The 19,608-nt window shown below is 49.2% G+C and overlaps 3 long non-coding RNA genes across 4 annotated transcripts; 2 read left to right on the plus strand and 1 right to left on the minus strand.

The window, feature by feature from the left end:
* The first annotated feature begins 1,729 nt into the window (after positions 1–1,729).
* On the plus strand, positions 1,730–15,588 carry LOC103237842 (uncharacterized). The gene is made up of 3 exons (XR_005235151.2): positions 1,730–1,844; positions 6,635–6,747; positions 15,481–15,588. It is a non-coding gene; the product is annotated as an uncharacterized lncRNA (long non-coding RNA).
* On the minus strand, positions 14,868–19,511 carry LOC119618795 (uncharacterized). The gene is made up of 2 exons (XR_005235157.2): positions 19,405–19,511; positions 14,868–16,525 (listed from the first exon to the last, which is right to left on the minus strand). It is a non-coding gene; the product is annotated as an uncharacterized lncRNA (long non-coding RNA).
* LOC140712356 (uncharacterized) lies at positions 16,144–16,838 on the plus strand. Of its 2 annotated transcripts, XR_012093883.1 has the most exons (3): positions 16,144–16,250; positions 16,353–16,603; positions 16,728–16,838. It is a non-coding gene; the product is annotated as an uncharacterized lncRNA (long non-coding RNA). The 2 variants fall into 2 exon arrangements; XR_012093882.1 differs by lacking the exon at positions 16,728–16,838 and having other exon boundaries at positions 16,353–16,694.
* Positions 19,512–19,608: the final 97 nt, after the last annotated feature.

A 19,608-nucleotide genomic window follows, 5' to 3' on the forward strand; every position in this document is an offset into this window, starting at 1 on the left:
GGAGGCTGCAGTGAGCCAAGATTGTGCGGCTGCACTCTAACCTGGGTGACGAAGTGAAACTCTGTCTCGAAAAAAAAAAGTCTCCGATGCCTTCTGGCCTTCACAGTGGACATTGGCATATAAAGCTTACGAACACCTTCACCCTTGCAAGGAGGAGGATACGGAATCTTCACATTCTGCTGCATGGCACCAATTGTGCTGTTTTAACAACAATGACTGTGCAGAAATGAAGCCAGTGCTTTTTTCCTCCAAGCCTTTGGACAAAGCATGTTTTATGACAAAAATAATCCCTCTGGCTCACATGTCCTCTCAGGCTTCCCACTGCTCTCCCACACAGCCTCTTGCTCCAAGAAGCGAGTCCCCTCCCGCTAATGACAATCCTTTGGGCAGACCCAGAACTTGTTTCCAGAGACTGAAATAACATTTCCAACGGGGCGGTGCCACCAGATTTGCTGAGCTGTTTGGTGGCCCGTAGTGAGCTGATCTGTGCTGGATAAATTATCTTCCCTGGGCGTGACGGGAACGAGAGGCTCAAGGCAGAACTTCTTTTTGAGACAAACGAATTTGGAAATATTAGATAAGGAGGAAATAGTGATATAACTTGTTTTTTCCAGTACTGAAAGATGCCACCTCTGTACTTAACTACGTAGAGTAAGAAACATTCAGGAAAGTATATATTTTTATAGCATTGAAGTTAACCATTGAAGAGGGATTTATTAAGTGCTTAATTAGGCAGTATGAGAATTTGTTTAAAGTATTAGATACCCCAAAATCCTATTCAAAAAGCCACAAATATGATTCTAAAATATGTAAACAACAATGCTAGTAAACAAATGAAGGTATAATGTAATTTGGCCCAAGAAACCCACACATTCAGAGCTTAGAGAAAATATATTATTTTTTCCCCCTTTCTGGCTTTTACAGCCTTATTAAAACAAAACAAAAAAAATCTGGTGACTGAGGATTCAAATTAAAAAAAAAAAAAAAAAATGAAAGAAAAAAATTTTAATTCCAAAGCATGAACCCCTCACTGAAGCCACTGAACACTGTCATCCACACCAAAACTTCAAAAGTTAACACTGGCTCGCACAGTTTGTCCCATCCTTGAGCGGCAGAGCGACTCACCGTTTGCAGCCAGGCCTGGACGGCACCGCTGCTCCTAAGTCCCTCAGCCTTCAGGTCTCAGTCTACCCAGCCAGAGACGACCGCTGTGTGTCCTCCGTCAGACAGCAAAGCCACGACTTTGTGCCCACCTACAGAACCTCAGTTAATCTTGGGAATCTGAAATCATTCATTTTATTTAGCAAAGTGTTTTCAGTTCCTTCAGGATTGTGCTTGTCTAAACCATCTGCTCTGAGTGAGTTGTAAGGACTCAGGTATGAAGCACCTTAAATATCCCAGGCTCAGGGGGTTTTGAACAGGCCCTGCAGGCTGGCAGAGGCCCTCTCCTCCTCCCCAGACAGCAGCGCCGTGGACCTCGCTGAGCTGGTGACCCGTCGTCATTCCCAGCTCTTCTCCGGGAAACCCCTTCTGTAAGAAACAAATTTCTCACTTCCCCAGCACCTAAGTGCCATCATTCTGTCTGATGAGATGAAAGTGGAAATATCTCCATCTTCTGGGGAAAGCTTTCATTTTCTTGGTAAAAGGAAAAACGCTGCTGCTGCGACTTCTGTGTCCCCGGCTTCAACCTTGAACTGGGGCCCGGTGCCTGAAGATACAGGGGAGGGCTCAGACCGTGAGCAACTCCAGCTCACTGCAGTGGGTGGAATAGAACATTATCCGGCCTCTGCACCAGTCCCGGACTGCTCACCCTGACTTCTACAAGAAAAAGAAATCCCTTTTTGGTAAGTCACAGTAAGTTGGGGTTTCTGTTACTTAAAAATAGACGTATACCTGCCGGGCGCAGTGGCTCATGCCTGTAGTCCCAGCACTTTGGGAGGCCGAGGCGGGTGAATCACTTGAGGTCGGGAGTTCAAGACCAGCCTGGCCAACATGGAGAAACCCTGTCTCTATTAAAAATACAAAATTAGCCAGGCGTGGTCGCACATGCCTGTAATCCCAGCTACTCGGGAGACTGAGGCAGGAGAATCGCTTGAACCCAGGAGGCAGAGGTTGCAGTGAGCCAAGATTGCACCATTGCACTCTAGCCTGGGCAGCAAGAGTGAAACTCCATCTCAAAAACAAACAAAAAACAGACCTACACCTAGCGGATAGGGAATTTGGTATCTGAAAGCCAGTGGCGCCAGGAAACAGACACTAATGTATGGCGTTGCCTAAGAGGAGGTCCAGTGGTGGGGCGGGGACCCAACTCCTTCAGCCTGGAAAATCAGGGTCCTACTTGGTGGTAAATGATCAGTTGCATGCTCGCCTGTTGTGAGACCTAGACACTAAAGCTGTAGCATAAAACAGTGGTTCCCAAACCTTTCTGCACCAGGGACCAATTTTGTAGAAGACAGTTTTCCACGTGCCGGGGTTGAGGGATGGTCTGAGGATGATTCAGGTGCATTACATTTATTGTGCACTTTATTTCTATTATTATTACATTGTAATATGCAATGAAATAATTAAACAACTCACCATAATGTAGAATCAATGGCAGCCCTGAGCTTGTTTTCCTGCAACTAGGGCCAGCCTCCAGGAGACAGAAGAGGAGGTAGGCAGGTCACCAGGGCCACCCTCTGGGAGAGGGAAGGTGTTAGGTTGGATGAAGTGTGGAGAGAAGGCCTTTGCTGTGGCTGCTCAAGCATGCGACCAAATAGAATAGACCAGGAATTTACAACTGTGTAAGGTAATTACATTGTCCCAGAAACCAAAGGGTGCAGTGGCTCACTCCTATAATCCCAGCACCTTGGGAGACCAAGGTGGGAGGATCACTTGAGCCCAGGAGTTTGAAACCAGCCTGAGCAACATGGTGAGAGCCCATCTCTAAAAAAAAAATAAAATTAACTGGGTACAGTGGCACGTGCCTGCTGTGGTCCCAGCTACGCAGGAGGCTGAGGTGGGAGGATCACCTGAGCCCCGGAAGTCGAGGCTGTAGTGAGCTATGATTGCACTGCTGCACTCCAGCCTGGCCAACAGAGTGACAGCCTATCTCAAAAACAGCAACAAAGAAGCCCTCAGGCTGGCTAGCAGTAACCCCTGTCTGTTCAGGCCATGAAGCCATCTGCAGCTCCTGAACCCATACTCAGAAATGAATCGCAAAGCCCTACGTTCTCCATCAAGCATGTCCTGCCCTGGGCCCTCCTTAGATGAGGCCGTGGAGGACGCTCCCAGAGACCGTGGAAGTCAGTCGGAAGGTCTGACACGAGGTGCCAGGCTGGCTCACCGGGGAGCTCGTTCTATCGCCAGGGCAGGGAGACCTCACTGCTCCTTTCAGCGGGATCTCGTGTGTGACTCGTTTTGTCTTCCTATCCTCTGAGTTTCTGAAGGGGGATTTTTATTGCAATGATCTGTTTCCTCTTCCACCATTCCTTATTCGATGTGTTGATGGTGGACTACTTGTCTTTGGGCTATAGCTGGTGGGATCACGAGGAACTCCCTCTGGACCCCAAGGGGACACCTGCATGTCATCTGGAGACGCAGGACTCAGGCAGTCAGATGCCACGGCTCAGGTGGTCTTGAGGGTGGTCCTCCAAGCCTTTGGCGGGGGCAGTGTGTGATCTAGAAAGAGGTGCACTGGGGCTGACCTGGGAAAAGTCCAATCCGATTCTCATTCCCAAACCCTTTCTTGTATTTAACTTTTCAAAAACATTCCAGTTGCTGTCTCTCTCTCAGCACCACTTTGCAGCTAATCAAGAAGACATAAGCAGACATCCACTGGGGGCGGGGAGGGGGTTCTGGGAGTGCCTAGCCTTCCGGATTAAAGAGACATATGCTGCTCCCCAGATCCCAAATGCAGCGTGATGCCTGCCACTACCACAGCCTTGGGGAAGAGGGTGTGGGAGCTACAGAGGCTGTCCTTGACATGATTCAGCCTCCAAAGCAGGATTAACTGCTGCTGCCTCCAGACCTTCCTGTTTTGTGAGAAAAACAAATCCCAATGTGTTTAAGCCTCCGTGAGTCAGGTTCTCATTTACATGTAGCCGAAAGCATTTCTGAAGTGTGCAAACACACTCAAGAGATAAGATTCTAACCCATCAGCAAAAACCATCAGGTGAAGTTGATGAACCTGTTTCAGTCAACACTGGTTTCAACTTAGTGATCTTCCCAGGGGGTGAGATTTGGGGTGCACTGAGGTGGCCTCCCTATCCAAAATAATTCCAGTAGTCCTGTGATTGATGCCTGAACTTCTACATGCAGAGTCACTCACAGTCTGTGTGGTATCTACACACACTCACACACAGCCATTAGGAGGGGCCTGGACAGCCAGGGGTGAGGACGGCAGCACGAGAGCTTGGGACAGAAAGCTGGGCTGTAGTTTCACGCATTGCAGATCCTATATCCCAGAAGCCATTTCTTTTTCTTTTTCTTTCTTTTTTTGTTTTGTTTTGTTGTTTGTTTGTTTGGTTTGGTTTTTTGTTTTTCTTTTCTGAGTCAGAGTCTTGTCCTGTCACCTAGGCTGGAGTACAATGGCACGATCTCAGCTCACTGCAACCTCTGCCTCTCTGGTTCAAGTGATTCTCCAGCCTCAGCCTCCCAAGTAGCTGGGATTACAGGTGTGCACCACCATACCTGGCTAATTTTTGTATTTTTAGTAGACACAGGATTTCGCCATGTTGGCCAGGCTGGTCTTGAACTCCTGACCTCAGGTGATCTGCCTGCCTCGGCCTCCCAAAGTGTTGGAACTATAGGTGTGAGCCACCATGCCCGTTACAAATCTATTTGTAACAGATTTCACTTTCAGAAAATTTCTCCATATAATCCAAATCTTTCATTTTCCAGTACAGACCTCTTTCCTCTTAGCATTCTGTTCTTGATGACTTAGAAGTGTCTTTTCTCTTTATATCATTTGCACGTCACTCCTTCTTGTCTCCGGCTTCTTCCCAGCCCTCCTCCTCCTTTGCACACAGGAAACCTCATTCTGTGGTGTGAACAGGGGGATTCCCATCTTCCGGAAACGACTTAGTCTTGAGCTGCCTGTGCCCTTCCCATCGCAGTGAATGTTGCCAGTTGGGGATGACTGGGCAGCCACGGGGAAGGTGAGCAGAGGGCAGAGGAGTCCAAGCCCCTGAGGTGAGGGTGGGAGCAAGGAGGGCTGCAGGTTCAGCTGCTGGGGCAGGAGGAGGAGAGCTGGGGGAGTGTGTGTGTGTGAGAGTGTGTGTGTGTGAGAGAGAGTGTGTGTGTGAGTGAGTGTGTGTGTGTGTGTGTGAGAGAGTGTGTGTGTGAGTGTGTGTGTGAGTGTGTGTGAGTGAGAGTGTGTGTGTGAGTGTGAGAGTGTGAGTGTGTGTGAGAGAGTGTGTGAGTGTGTGAGTGTGTGTGTGTGAGTGAGAGTGTGTGTGTGAGTGTGAGAGTGTGTGAGTGTGTGAGAGTGTGTGTGAGTGTGTGTGTGAGAGTGTGTGAGAGTGTGTGAGAGAGAGCGTGTGTGTGAGAGAGAGTGTGTGTGTGAGAGAGTGTGTGTGTGTGAGAGAGAGTGTGTGTGTGTGTGGTGGGGTCAGTGGGGAGCGGGGGAGTCTTTTATCTTTACCACTTGTTTGCCTGATTAGCCTGCTTTTCTCGGTTTCTAGGGAAAGAGCAAAAAATTTTTTTCTTTCTCTGAGACAGGGAGTAAAGCACGTGGCATCAAGAGTGCAGCAGAGAGCCAGGCGCAGTGGTTTATTCACGCCTGTGAACCCAGCACTTTGGGAGTCTGAGGGCAGGGTGTGGGGGGGGGTGGATCACCTGAGGTCAGGAGTTCGAGACCAGCCTGGCCAACATGGGGAAACCTCATCTCTACTAAAAATACCAAATTAGCCAGGCGTCGTGGCACCTGCCTGTGATCCCAGCTACTCGGGAGGCTGAGGCAGGAGAATCACTTGAACCTGGGAGGCGGAGGTTGCAGTGAGCTGAGATTACGCCATTGCATTCCAGCCTGAGCAACAAGAGTGAAACTCTGTCTCAAAAAAAGAAAAAGTAAAGAAAAGAAAAAAAAAAAAAAGATTGCAACAGAAGCGCAGGGCACCCTGCGGATCCCTGCAGCCTCTCACCTTCAACCTCTGTGCTGGGATCCAACAATTCCCTTCCCATTTGACTGTCAGATCAGAAGGGTCTTTGCTAATTTCAGTCTAAATCGGGAGAAAGCTGACCTCGATTTAGCTGGAATGACAGTGATGACTAATTTGTACACCGGATTTAATAAAGCTAGCTCTTCCCCCATGGGGAGAGAAAGATGATGTGGGTTTCTCGCATCTGCACTAACTGAGATTGCTTTCTGGCAAGGGTAGAGAAACGCTAATTCTCCACACTCCCAGGAGGGGGTTCTGCCGACAGCTCCTGGACTGTCACCTGAATTGGGGTGTGACTGGGCCAGGGATGTCCCAAGCCAACCAGCCAGGCACTTGCACAGGTGGGCTCTTGACCCTTTGAGGCCACTGTGGTCTTTGAAGGAAAGTCAGTAGGTCTGGAAAGTAGAGTGGTGGGGACCCCTTCCCCGTTGGGGGCCAGGAGCTCCTGTTGTAAGAGCTCCAACAGGCCTCCGTATTTTCTGTCCCTTTTACAGGCAAGAATTCAATTCTGGGTCCTGAGCAGGGGTTGTCCTGGTCAACAAGCAACTTCAGTTCCTTGGGACAGGACCCCAGACTTGCTGGTATGACGTCATTGTTTCTTTACTGGGTAAGTCTCTCTTAACCCTGGAAAAGTCTGTTTACACAGAGAAGCATGAAACAAACTCTTATTTTTGATATTTTGGGGTTACGTTTAGGTGATCTGTACGTATTTGATATCTTAAGAAGTTGCTGTTTTAAGAGAATGTGGCATATTTTAACTTGTAATTTTAAATGCAATGAATGGACCGGCCTCTTGATTACAACTAAAAATATGTAATTGGGTAATTGATGTAGATTTGTTATTTAAATTCAGATATTCAATGCCAGTTTATTAAGATTGTAGGCAGTATGGGAACATTTAAGAAAACCAGAGGTTCGCCATAGTTAGTTGTTAAGCACTTGAGAATGCTTGTGAGTAAACTGAGGTATTTAAAAGTATAAAGTATTAATATTGTAAGTGCAGTTTAAAAATTTTAAGGCAGCAGGTGCAGTGGCTCATGCCTATAATCCTAGCACTTTGGGAGGCTGAGGCGGGTGGATTGCCTGAGCTCAGGAGTTCGAGACCAGCCTGGGCAACATGGTGAAACCCTGTCTCCACTAAAATACAAAAAATTAGCCAGGCATAGTGGTGCGTGACTATAGTCCCAGCTACTTGGGAGGCTGAGACAGGAAAATCGCTTGGACCCAGGAGGTGGAGGTTGCAGTGAGCAGAGATCGCGCCACTGCATTCTAGCCTGGGTGACAGAGCAAGACTCTGTCTTAAAAAAAAAAAAAAAAAATTCAAGGACATTTAAATAAGTAAATTTCTGAATAGGAACAGTCATCAAAGTTTTCCTTAACAATGGCGGTTCAATGTTTTCTGTATTATAAAATAAAGTTATACATGGGTGGAGCTGGAGGCCATTATCCTAAGCGAACTAACACAAGAACAGAAAACCAGATACCGCATGTTCTTGCTTATCAATGGGAGCTAAACACTGAGGACACAAGGACACAAAGGAGGGAACAACAGATACTGGGGCCTCTTTGAGGGTGGAGGGTGGGAGGAGGGTGAGGACCAGAAAGCTGCCTATCAGCCAGGCGCGGCGGCTCACACCTGTCATCCCAGCACTTTGGAAGGCTGAGGCGGGCAGACCACTTGAGCTCAGGAGTTTGAGACCAGCCTGGGCAACATACTGAAACCCCATCTCTACAAAAACTTAAAATTAGCCAGATGTGATAGTGCATGCCCGTGACCCCAGCTATTAGGGAGGCTGAGGTGGGAGGATTGCCTGCGGTAGAGGCTGCAGTGAGCTGTGATCATGACACTGCACTCCAGCCTGGGTGACAGAGCAAAACCCTGCCTCAAATTAAATAATAATAATAATAATAATAAAGAAGGCTACCTATTGGGTACTATGCTTATAATTTAGGTAACAAAATAATCTCTACACCAAACCTCTGTGACATATAATTTACCTACATGACAAATCTGCACGTGTATCCCTGAACCTAAAAAAAAAGTTAAAAGTAAATAAATGTAGGAGTGCAAAAGTCTTATTGAAAAAAAAGATAAAGTTAAGAATAAATAAATAGGCTGGGCACAGGCTGGACGTGGTGGTTCACGCCTATAATCCCAGCACTTTGGGAGGCTGAGGCAGGCAGATCACCTGAGGTCAGGAGTTTGAGACCAGCCTGGCCAACATGGTGAAACCCCATCTATACTAAAAATACAAAAATTAGCCGGGCATGGTGGCATGTGCCTGTAATCCCAGCTACTCGGGAGGCTGAGCAGGAGAGTCGCTTGAACCTGGGGTGTAGAGGTTGCAGTGAGCCGAGATTGCACCACTTCGCTCCAGCCTGAGCTGGAGAAAATCTGTTTTGTTAAGCAGGAGAATCGCTTAAACCTGGGAGGCGGCGGTTGCAGTGACCTGAGAGTGTGTCACAGCTCTCCAGCCTGGGCGACAGAGTGAGATTGTGTCTCAAAAAAAAAAAAAAAAAAGGAGTCATTTGCTCCTCACATTTGGCCACTAATGAACATTGCCTACATGTTACAGGTGAGGAAACAGGTGAAGGAAGGGCGTGCCCGGAGCAGAGGCCCAGCCCCACTCCAGTGGCCTGGCTCTCCTGCCTGGTTTAGTTTGGCCTCTAAAGCGTCCTTATTACAGGCAAAGTGCAACCCCACCACAGAGAATCCCTTTTCTCTCTGAAGTGCTTATGTGATTAATCTGAAGTCACCATGACTTTGATTTCCTCTGCAGAGGACAGCGGCGTGTTCCAGGAGCGCAATGCAGTAGAAAGCAATCACTTGGCCCTAGAGACCGAGACTAATTTCTGAGAAAGAGGCAGCCAGGCTCCTCCGCCTTACGCAGGTCGTGAAGACTCAGTACACTGAGATTGAAGGTCCTCAGTTCCTAGCTAAGCAAGCCTCCAAGGCCTGTGACATCCCAACCTTCGGACGAGGAAGGAGGCGGGAGGCGACACAGCGCTGGCCAGGAGACCTAGGCTTGGGGCTCTGTCCCTGGTCTGGCTCAGCAATCAGGGCAAGTCACTACCGTGGCTGAGGCCAGCTTAGTCGGCAGTGAAATGGGTGAACACTGCCTCTGCTTGAACCAAGAGCTTGTCAGGCTGCTATGGGAAAATTATATGAAGGTTCTCTGTAACATGAAAAAAAAAAAAAAAAAGGGCCTGTTGCATATTTGTCAGGGGCTGGACTTTCTGAGAGCAGGCAGACAGGGAACAGCTGAGCATGCTTGAGGGCTCTGGTGTCTTCAGGGCCTCCGTCACCCATGTGACACTGTCCTTGGCTCAGCGGGCTGTGGAGGCCCCAAGTGACGCTGTGAACAGCTGGCAAGAGACTTCCCCCAACTCTGCAGCCTCCCTGCGACTTCTCGTCCCTTGTGAAGGAAGGGGTGGCTGCCTGACCTGTTGGTCCTGGGCACTGTCCTGCTCCCCTGGTTGTGGAGCTGCCAGGACGGTGGGACAATCAACACAATGCTCCTCTTCTTCTGTTGGGGACATCACCACAGAGAATAAAAGGGCGTCTCCCTAGAGAGAAATCCTGATGTCTGAAACTTTGGCTGAGTGGAGGAGAAAGGACAACTCATCACATTTCCCCAGAGCCAGGGCAGCACGTAGGAGTTGCGTTTTGAGGGGAGGATGATCCAGGAGAGAAAGGGTGCGCACAGCACACCAGCTGTGCTAGGGCCGGGCCAGGCGGACCGTGGGGCCCTGGGGAGCCTATTGCCCCCACCAGCAGCCTGCTGCTCTGTGCGCCACCTCCCAGGTGTTCGGCTTGGTTTTAACCTAGGAGTTGCTGGGAGGGGCTGTGCAGATGGAATTAAGGTCCCCATGAGCTGATCGTAAGATGGGAGACTGCTGGGGGCCTGAGTCCTTTAAGGCAGAGAGCTTTCTCCTGCAGGACCCAAAAGAAGACATCAGCGTTCAAAGCATGAGAAAGATCCAACCTGCCCTTGCCCCTGTGGAAAGGGGAGCCAGGTGGCATGGAACAAGGGTGGACTCTAGGAGTGACCCCGCTGGCAGCCAGTGAGGAAATGGGGACCTGATTCCCACTCCACAGGAATTGAATTCTGCCAACAAGGAGGAGCTGGGAAGTGGAGTTTTCTCCAGAGGTTTCCGATGAGAACTCAGCCAGTTAGCACCTTGGTCTCCGCTGGGCGAGGTCTGTGCAGAGCCACAGCCAGGCAGTGTGACTTCTAACCTTCAGAATCGGGAGCTAAGGAAGGGATGGGGCTTAAACCACAAAGTTTGTGTGTGTGTGTGTGTGTGTGTGTGTGTATGTTTTAAAGAACACTACATAGCAATAGAAAATAAACAAACATCCCCTCCATTAAACTGCACATTTATTGAAAGGTCAGTAGATGTAAATGAGCATATCTGTCTCTTCCTTCCCGAAAGCATTTTTGTTTGTTTGTTTGTTTGTTTGTTTTAGAAACACAGTCTCACTCTGTTGCCCAGGCTAGAGTGCACTGGGGCGCTCTTGGCTCACTGCAACCTCCACCTCCCTGGTTCAAGTGATTCTCCTGCCCCAGCCTCCTGAGTAGCTGGGACTACAGGTGCGCACCACCATGCCTGGCTAGTTTTTGTATTTTTAGTAGAAACGGGATTTCACCATGTTGGCCAGGTTGGTCTTGAACTCCTGCCCTCAGGTGATCTGCCTGCCTTGGCCTCCCAAAGTGCTGGGATTACAAACATGAGCCACCATGCTGGCCCTGAAAGCATTTATTTTGAAACAATTTCAAACTGAAAAACACCTCTATCCCCTTCTCCCACATTGACCAGTTGTCTATGTATTTGCTAAATAATTCTGTGTGTCATGTGCAAGTGCATATTTTTTTCTGAGCCATCTGAGCCCATTTACCCCTACAAATGAACATCAAGCCCATTTACTCCTACAAAGAAAGATATTCACTTATATAATCACATAAAAAATTCAACCTTGAGGAAATGTCTATTCTATAGACCTAATCTGAAGTATGAATATGCCCACGTTACAGATGGACAAACTAAAGTAGAAAAGTTACATGCCTTACCCAAAGCCACACAGATGGTAAGTGGCAAAAGCAGGTTTCACTTTGAAATCCCGGGCTCTTTTCCTTGTGTTCCATCTGTTTCGATTGGGGTCCAGTCGGAACAAGAGAAACCACTATGGGTGTTTCAAAGAGCAGAGATTTAATAATATAGGAAGCCCTGTAAGTGTGGGAAGCGACAGCCATTCCTTTGGGGGACTCAGAGAGGGGAATGGTGTCACCCAACAGCCCAAGAATGTGCTCAGCACCCCAGCTCTCAAAGCTTCAGGAAAGGGAAGCCCCCCTCCAGCGGCTGCTGGGCAGGAACCCAGAAGCGGCCTCCTGCACCCCAGGCTCACCTGCCGGAGCCTGGAGTCAGCAGCTTCCCATCACTGCTCGAGCGAAGTGGGGGTCTGAAATCACAGCTTTGCCGTCAGCTACTGGGGGACCTGCACGAGTCACTGAGCCTCCAAATGCCGCATTCCTCTGTAAAATGGGGCATCTGGTTTAGATGAGCTGTAAGATTCATTCCAGTTCTGAAATGACTAATTCTTCCCTCATTGTGTTCTTTGACTTTGAACAACTTATGCCTCTGTTTTGCACCTCCTCTTTTTCAGTATCTCATGTAACACTCACAACCACCCTGGGGGTAGGTGTTGTTATTGTCTCCACTTTACAGATGAGGAAACTGAGGCACAGTGAGGCCAAGGAGCTTGCATATGAAGTCATATAGCTGTGAGGGGTGGCAGCCCCCAGATTATGTCACCAATGCAGCCTAAGACACGGCAGAAAATGCTTCAGGGATGAGGCCAGGTGTGGTGGCTCATACTTGTAATCCCAGCACTTCGGGAGGCCAAGGCAGACAGATCACTTGAGCCTAGGAGTTCAAGACCAGCTTGGGCAACATGGTGAAACCCCGTCTCTACCAAAAATACAAAAAATTAGCTGGGCGTGATGGCACATACCTGTGGTCCCACCTATCTGGGAGGCTGAGATGGGAGGATCACTTGAGCCCAGGAGGTTGAGGCTGCAGTGAACTGTGATCATGCCACTGCATTCCAACCTGGGCAACAGTCCTGTCTCAAAAAAAAAAAAAAGAAGAAGAAGAAGAAGAAGAAGAAAATGCAGCAGTGACAAGAAACTCCCGGTCACTCAGCACAGGCTTTTCCTGAGGACAGAGATGTGTGGTGAGAGCCTGTACAGCCCTGCCTGTAGAACAAGAGCTGTTCCATCTCAGCTTCATCTAGAAAGGCGATGTTTCCTACAGATTTTCGTTTTAAGCGTGGAGCAGAGGACCATACTGTATAAACAGCAAATCAGGAAAATTAAGCATACTGTTTTAGTGAAAGAAAACTGATTTTTCTTTCTTTCTTTTTTTTTTTTTTTAAAGAAACGCGTCTCTCTCTGTTGCCCAGGCTGGAGTGCAATGGCATGATCATGACTCACTGCAGCCTCAACCCCCCAGGTTCAAGCCGTCCTCCCTCCTCAGCCTTCCCAGTGGCTGGGATTCCAGGCGTGCACTGCCGCCACACCCAGCTAATTTTTAAAATTTTCTTGTAGAGATGGAATCTTGCTATATTGCCCAGGCTGTCTTGAACTCCTGGCCTGAAGTGATTCTCCTGCCTTGACCTCCCAAAGTGCTCGAATTATAGGCATAAGCCACTGTACCTGGCCAATCTGAGAATGCATCCTCGTGGTTAAATGACTTATGACTTTATCCTTCACTCAGATTCCCTAAATGTCACATAACCACAGCACAATTATCAAAATGTGAGAATTAATAACTCTGTAATAATAAGTTAAAAATAATTAACTTGCATGTCATCAACTGTCCTATGAATATCCTTTTGCGGGTTCAGGATCAGTCCAGGGGTCCCGGTCATTGTGTCTCTTCAGTCTCCTTGAATGTGGAACGCTTCCTCCACCCTGCTTTGTCTTTCCTGATTTGGACATTTCTGAGGACATCCTGGCTGGGTATTTTGTTGCACCTCCCTTATTTTAGGTGTCTCGTGTTGCCTTTAGATTAGAGTCAGGGTATGCATTTTAGGCAGGAATACCACAGATGTGACTCGGTATCCTTTTCTATGAACTGTGTCGGGAAGGACGTGACGTTGATTCCGGCCATTCCTGGTGAGGTCTGCCAGATTTCTCCCCTATAAAGTTACCATTTTCCCCTTTGTAATGGATAATTATCTGGTGGGGAGATGCTTTGAGTCTGTCCATATCCTGTTTCTCATGATATTTTGCCCACTAATTTTAACATCCACTGATGATTCTTCCCTGAAACAAGTACACTGTGGCATTTGTCAAATGGTGATTTTTCTAGTTCCATGATTCCTCCTACATGTATTGGTTGGGGATTTTACTGTAGGGAAAAGCTTTCTCTCTCCCCTCATTCATTCATTCATCTATTTATTTAAATCAGTATGGGCTTAAGATTCTTCTTTAATTCCATGGGTCACAATCTGTCTACTACCATAATTTATCTTGTTCTTCAGACTGTCCCAGAAGAGCCCCCTCAGGTCAGCCCTGGTGTCTTTGGGACACGTCCCCATCATTTTGGGGCACCACAGATGCTCCCAGATCATCTTGTGCTTTCCCGCCCTAACCCTCTAACCCTCTGAAGTCTCCTGGTTCCTTTAATTGCAGGATGGTATTCAGAATGCCAAGACCTGGGAGGTAGATGCACTCATTTACTTTCTCTTTTTTTTTTTTTTTTTTTTTTTTTTTTGAGACGGAGTCTTGCTCTGTTGCCCAGGCTGGAGTGCAGTGGTGCAATCTTGGCTCACTGCAAGCTCCGCCTCCCGGGTTCACGCCATTCTCCTGCCTCAGCCTCCCGAGTAGCTGGGACTACAGGTGCCTGCCCCTGCACCTGGCTAATTTTTTGTAATTTTAGTAGAGACAGGGTTTCACCGTGTTAGCCAGGATGGTCTCGATCTCCTGACCTTGTGATCCTCCCATCTCGGCCTCCCAAAGTGCTGGGATTACAGGCGTGAGCCACTGCGCCCGGCCACTTTCTTTTTTTCTTCTCTCTTTCTTGTTTGCTTGCTTCTTGCTTCTTTTGAGACAGAGTCTTGCTCTGTTGCCCAGGCTGGAGGGCAATGGTGCAATCTCGGCTCACTGTAGTCTCTGCCTCCTGGGTTCAAGTGATTCTCATGCCTCAGCCTGCTGATTAGCTGGGATTACAGACGTGTGCCACCACGCCCAGCTAATTTTTGTATTTTTAGTAGAGACAGGGTTTCACCATGTTGGCCAGGCTGGTCTCAAACTCCTGACTTCAGGCGGTCCACGTGCCTCGGCTTCCCAGAGGGCTGGGATTACAGGTGTGAGCCACTGCACCCAGCTTCATTTACTTACTTTCCATGTTCATAGTTCTCTCCGATGGCTGTGGATCATGAATCCTTTCACAGTCATATGCATGTGCGTGCACACACACAGGAATGGTCCAGGAACCCATGCCCAGCAGGTGGGGTTTCTCTCAGCAGCGGTGCCCACCCAGGCGCCCCCTCCTCCTCACTCCTCTTGGAGACCACAGCTTCCTATTCACTACCCTGGGGCAGTTAAAGCAGCCCCGCCCTGCTCCCAGCTAAACAATAATGATGATAATGGCAATGATCATAATGATGAAGATAATGTTAATATAATAATGATTATGATAATGATAATACTGACGATAATAACAATAGAAGCACCCATTTATTAAGCTCTCCTTGTGCTGCGTGAACAGAACATTGAGGCTCAAAGAGCATTTTTCACACAGCATAGGAAGAGACCCAGCAGGGACTCAGACCCATCCCAGATCCCTCAGCCTTCTGGCAAACTCCAGGGAGATGGGAAGCTTGAGGCGGGGGAGCCACACCACACGTGGGCCGTGGCGTGTGAACCGCCAGGCAGTGGGAACGGCTCTGGACTCTCACGTGGGGGGTGTGGCAGAGGCCTGGGGGTGGGCTCTGGACTCTCACGTTGGGGATGTGGCACAGGCCTCAGGTGGGCGTGGACAGGACAGGCATCGGCCTCAAGTACTCCGTGGACCTAGTTGGCCCTGCCCCCGGCATTCCTTCACACGCGTTCTTTTTTGCCAGCGGCCCAGCCCGCATCAAAGGATCCCAGCGTGCTTCCCAAAGCCTGGAATTCCTTTCCTGGGAATGGGAGACAAAGCCGTACATTCTATCATCAGAGAGGAAAGGCCCAAAATGCAAACACACGGCCAGAGAGGCTGTTGCAGGCAGGAGTTTCAGAGTAGAGAGTGTCAGATCCCCTCCTACTGAGTGTCACCCTCCCTTCTGAGACAGCATGGGAGCTGTCAGCCTACGAACTGCAGAGAACTCCAGAAAGGAGCCCTTTTCTTCCTGCAATGAGGACAACCAGAAGCTGTGGCCACGGCACCTGCGGTCCCCGGAGCCTGGGCACTGACGTGAGGGAGGAAGACGGCAGCTCCCTTTCCCCCTGCCCTGGCCACAGGAACCTCAGGATTGAGAGCTCATCTGCAGGTAGGTCTGCCCAGGGAGGGGTCCTTGTATAATGGGTCTGAAGCCCCTGGGGCCCTGGGGTCCCTACCCTAGGTCACCTGCAGGCATAAGTCGCTCCTTTCTCTTCAGCTCTCACGTGTGGTCAAGAAGTAGTGGACTGAACTAAGCAGCATAGTGGTCAGCATCACCTGGGACTCTGCCTAGAATGCTGGAAATGGGCATTCTTGCCCCCCACGCCCACGAGACTTACTGAGTTAGAAACTTGGGGTAAGGGCTGGCAATCGGTGTGCCCAACCCTCCAGGTGGGTGGTTCCGATATCTATTCAGGCTTGAGAACCTTTGTGCTCAGGACGTCCGGTTACCAAATCATGCCACTTACGGTGACCATTCTCAAATGATGACCGAAGGAAGAAAGATGAGGAAGACTTGAGCCTGGCCGGGCAATCCTTGGTTTCCTCACGAACCCTTGAGATCGGGTTAGATTTTGAACACCACTGGGACGTGCTAAGAGCTTCTTTGGAGCAGAGCAGTGCTCACATCAATAGTCCAGCAGACTGAGCACGGAGATGTCAGCAGACACACTTGAAAGTTTGGTGAGTAATAATGAAAGTACTCAGTTCTGGGACTCATACTATATTGTTGACAGGTGTGGGAATAGAGTCTCAACTTAAAATTACTTCAGATCTTTTCTCCAGGTCTGAAAACCAGAGGGACCGTGCCCACAATCCCCGCCGTTTCCCTGAGCAGCATGGCTGTGGCGAGTTTGTTGTTCAACCCCGGATGGCTCAGCAAATCCAGCACCCTCTGCCTTGTACTATCGCCGCATGGATCTGCAGAGGCAGCCGTTCCTGCCCGGTGGCTTCGCCTTCTGCGAAGGACAACACAGAACCACTCTTCGAATTATTTGACATTGACATCAAACATAATTGGCTGACTCTGGTTGGTGGTGAGAGAACAAATGTTTCCAGGGATTATTAAACAACCACAAAAATCTGAGAGCGCGGTTATCTGAACGTGGAACAGAAACAAGACAGTAACGAGTTCCAATGTTCTTTTTTTTTTCTACACAGGATTCAAACGAACACAGAGCAGCGAGATCAGAATACATCAGTCTGACCTGTTTTTACTCACAACACTTCTGACACCAAGTGCGTGGGTTTTTTTTCACACCGACAACCAGTTCCCCAACTCTCCAGACACCAACTGGGTGGCCTACGATTCCATTCAAATGTGACACTAACTCCACAGGCTCCGAGGCTCAGTCCCTCAGGACTGCCCTGAGTTCAGACACCAGCCTCCTGGCTCCAGCCCAGAGTACCCATATTTCTGTCCAACTTGGCTACAAAGTAGGGGGTTTCCTACACTCACCCCTCCATCCCCCCAGTTTCACATTCAGTAACTTGCTAGAACAGCTCACAGAACTCAGGAAGGCACTTTACTGGTACTGGTTCATTATTAATATAAAGCACTGGACTCAGAACAGTCAGATGGAAAAGATGCTTAGCATGAGGTGAGGGGGGTGAGGGCCAAGGGGCTTCCCCATCTTCTCCAGCCTGCTACCCTCCCAACACACCTCCATGTGTTCACCAACCCAGAAATTCTCCCCATTCTATCTTTTTTTTTTTTTTCTTTTTGAGTCGGAGTCTCGCTCTGTCACCCAGGCTGGAGTGCAGTGGCATGGTCTTGGCTCACTGCAACCTCTGCTTCCTGGGTTCAAGCGATAATCCTGCCTCAGCCTCCTGAGCAGCTGGGATTACAAGGGTCTGCCACCATGGCTGGCTAATTTTTGTACCTTTAGTAGAGATGGGGTTTCACCATGTTGACCAGGTTGGTCTCAAATTCCTGACCTCCAGTGATCCACCCACCTTGGCCTCCCAGTGGTGGGATTACAGGTGTGAGCCACAGTGCCTGGCTCACATTCTGTCATTTGGGGTTTTTTTTTTGTTATTTTTTTGAGGATTCATTACATAGGCATGATTGATTAATCACTGGCCATTGGTGATTAACTCAATCTCCAGCCCCTCTCCCCTCCCCAAAGGTCAGAGGTCTGAGCTGAAAGTTCTGACTAATTCCAGCTCCCAGCCCCCATCCTGAAGCTGCCCAGTCCTCTCACTGACATCCAAAAAACACTCATCCTTCTGGAGATCCCAAGGGTTTTAGAAGCTCTGGACCAGAAAACAGGATCAAAGATCAAGTATCCAGCCACAGCACCATCCACCTCTGAGGGCATGTGCTCTGGCCTTACTATGACAGCGGTGGTGGTGAGTCTGATATAGGCAGGATGACGCACGCTTTATCTGGAACCCCTGGCCTTGGACAAAATTTGCCTTCTGTAGCAGGTAAGTCCATGGAGCTAAGTCCATGGAGCTAAGTCCAGGTCCACCTGCCATTGCAATTATGGCAGGGAATATTATAGAGGGAGCTGACGATTATGCCTAACTTTGGATTTGGGGTGCCCTTCTGTTCCCCCCGCTTCCTGCTCCGCTGACACCCACACCTGCAAAGGCAGTGGCACAGAAGCTGAAGTCAGGGCTCAGGACCCGATCTGTAGCCTGGCCCATGAGCAGAATCTGTTTTGAAGGCTCTACCAGCAGCTGTGTCCCAAGACAACTGGCAAGACACCGTCCCACTCCACAGTGGCCTCCTCCCTGTGGCATCATCTCCCTTCCAAAGAGGGAGGAATTTGGACTATTACCCATGAACGATAGCAGGCTAAGAAACAAATTATGATTAAGGAAAGATTAAAGGAAAAAACAACAAACAAACCACCCACACCTACTGGCTGTACCTTTCCTGCATGATTTTTGCCACCTCATGGAAAGCGGGCCAATTGATATTTGCATGGGTGTTTTAAATATCAGGAGATCAGGAGATTTGCTCCTGACATCTTTTTTTTTCAAAGTGCAACTGAAAATAGCAGTTTTCACAACAATTAACTGTTAACTGGCTCCAAAGAAGGCCTGCTTTTTAGACATTTGGAAGGAATAAAAGGCATCTTCTCAGATGCTGCCCTTTGCAGAGGCAAGGTCAGTGGTGCTGGGAGGTGACTCCCTGCATTTCCGTATGTCCGTTTCTTAAGTCGCACTATTACTTCCCTTGAGTAAGAGACGTAATATTGAGTAATAGTTATTGAGCTGTGCGTGAGAGACTGTTCCAGGCTCCGGAAAAACAGAGAACAAAAGAAAAAAAAAATTGGCTGCTTTCATAGACACCACACACGAATAAGCACATAGGGAGTCGGTCAGGCGGTGACCCGTGCGGTGGAGAGAACGCAGCCGGCGGGACGCGGCGGGGTCGAGGTTAAACCGAGGCAGTGGGGAGACCCCCATAGAAAGACGCGAGTTTCTGGGGTGCTCCGTCCAGCCAGCAGTTAATTTCAATTCTGCCGGGCGCGGTGGCTCACGCCTGTAATCCCAGCTACTCGGGAGGCTGAAGCTAGAGGATAGGTTGAGCCTGGGGAGGTCGAGGCTGCAGTGAGCTATGATCGCACCACGGCACTCCAGCCTGGGCGACAGAGTGAGATCCTGTCTCAAAACACACACACACACACACACACACACACACACACACACACCCCAAACCAAAACAAAAGAAAAAAAGAAAAAGAAAAAATTAAACAATTTCAGTTTGTTCAATTTGAGTCAGCTGGTGATTTGAGCCTGTCCCCAGTGCCCGTAGGACATAAAAGTAAAAATGGGATGGAATTCCCCCAAGTCCCGTCCTTTGGGAAGGATGGTTCGGAACAACCTGAAGGCGCAAAAGGAGTTGGTTTCTTCCCCGACCGGTTTTCCCCTGTTCCGTGGAGTCCGCAAAGGCAGGCGGCAGCTCCGAGGCCGACAAGTTCTGCGTCTGGGGGGCTGCGGGCCGCCCCTGCGGGACCGGGGGGAACTGGGCAGGACAGGGCGGCCCGGCCCACGCCCCGGCTTCCCCCTGCAGCCCGAGGGCACCCGG

Source organism: Chlorocebus sabaeus, chromosome 9 (assembly GCF_047675955.1).
Source record: "Chlorocebus sabaeus isolate Y175 chromosome 9, mChlSab1.0.hap1, whole genome shotgun sequence".
Classification (NCBI taxonomy): domain Eukaryota; kingdom Metazoa; phylum Chordata; class Mammalia; order Primates; family Cercopithecidae; genus Chlorocebus; species Chlorocebus sabaeus.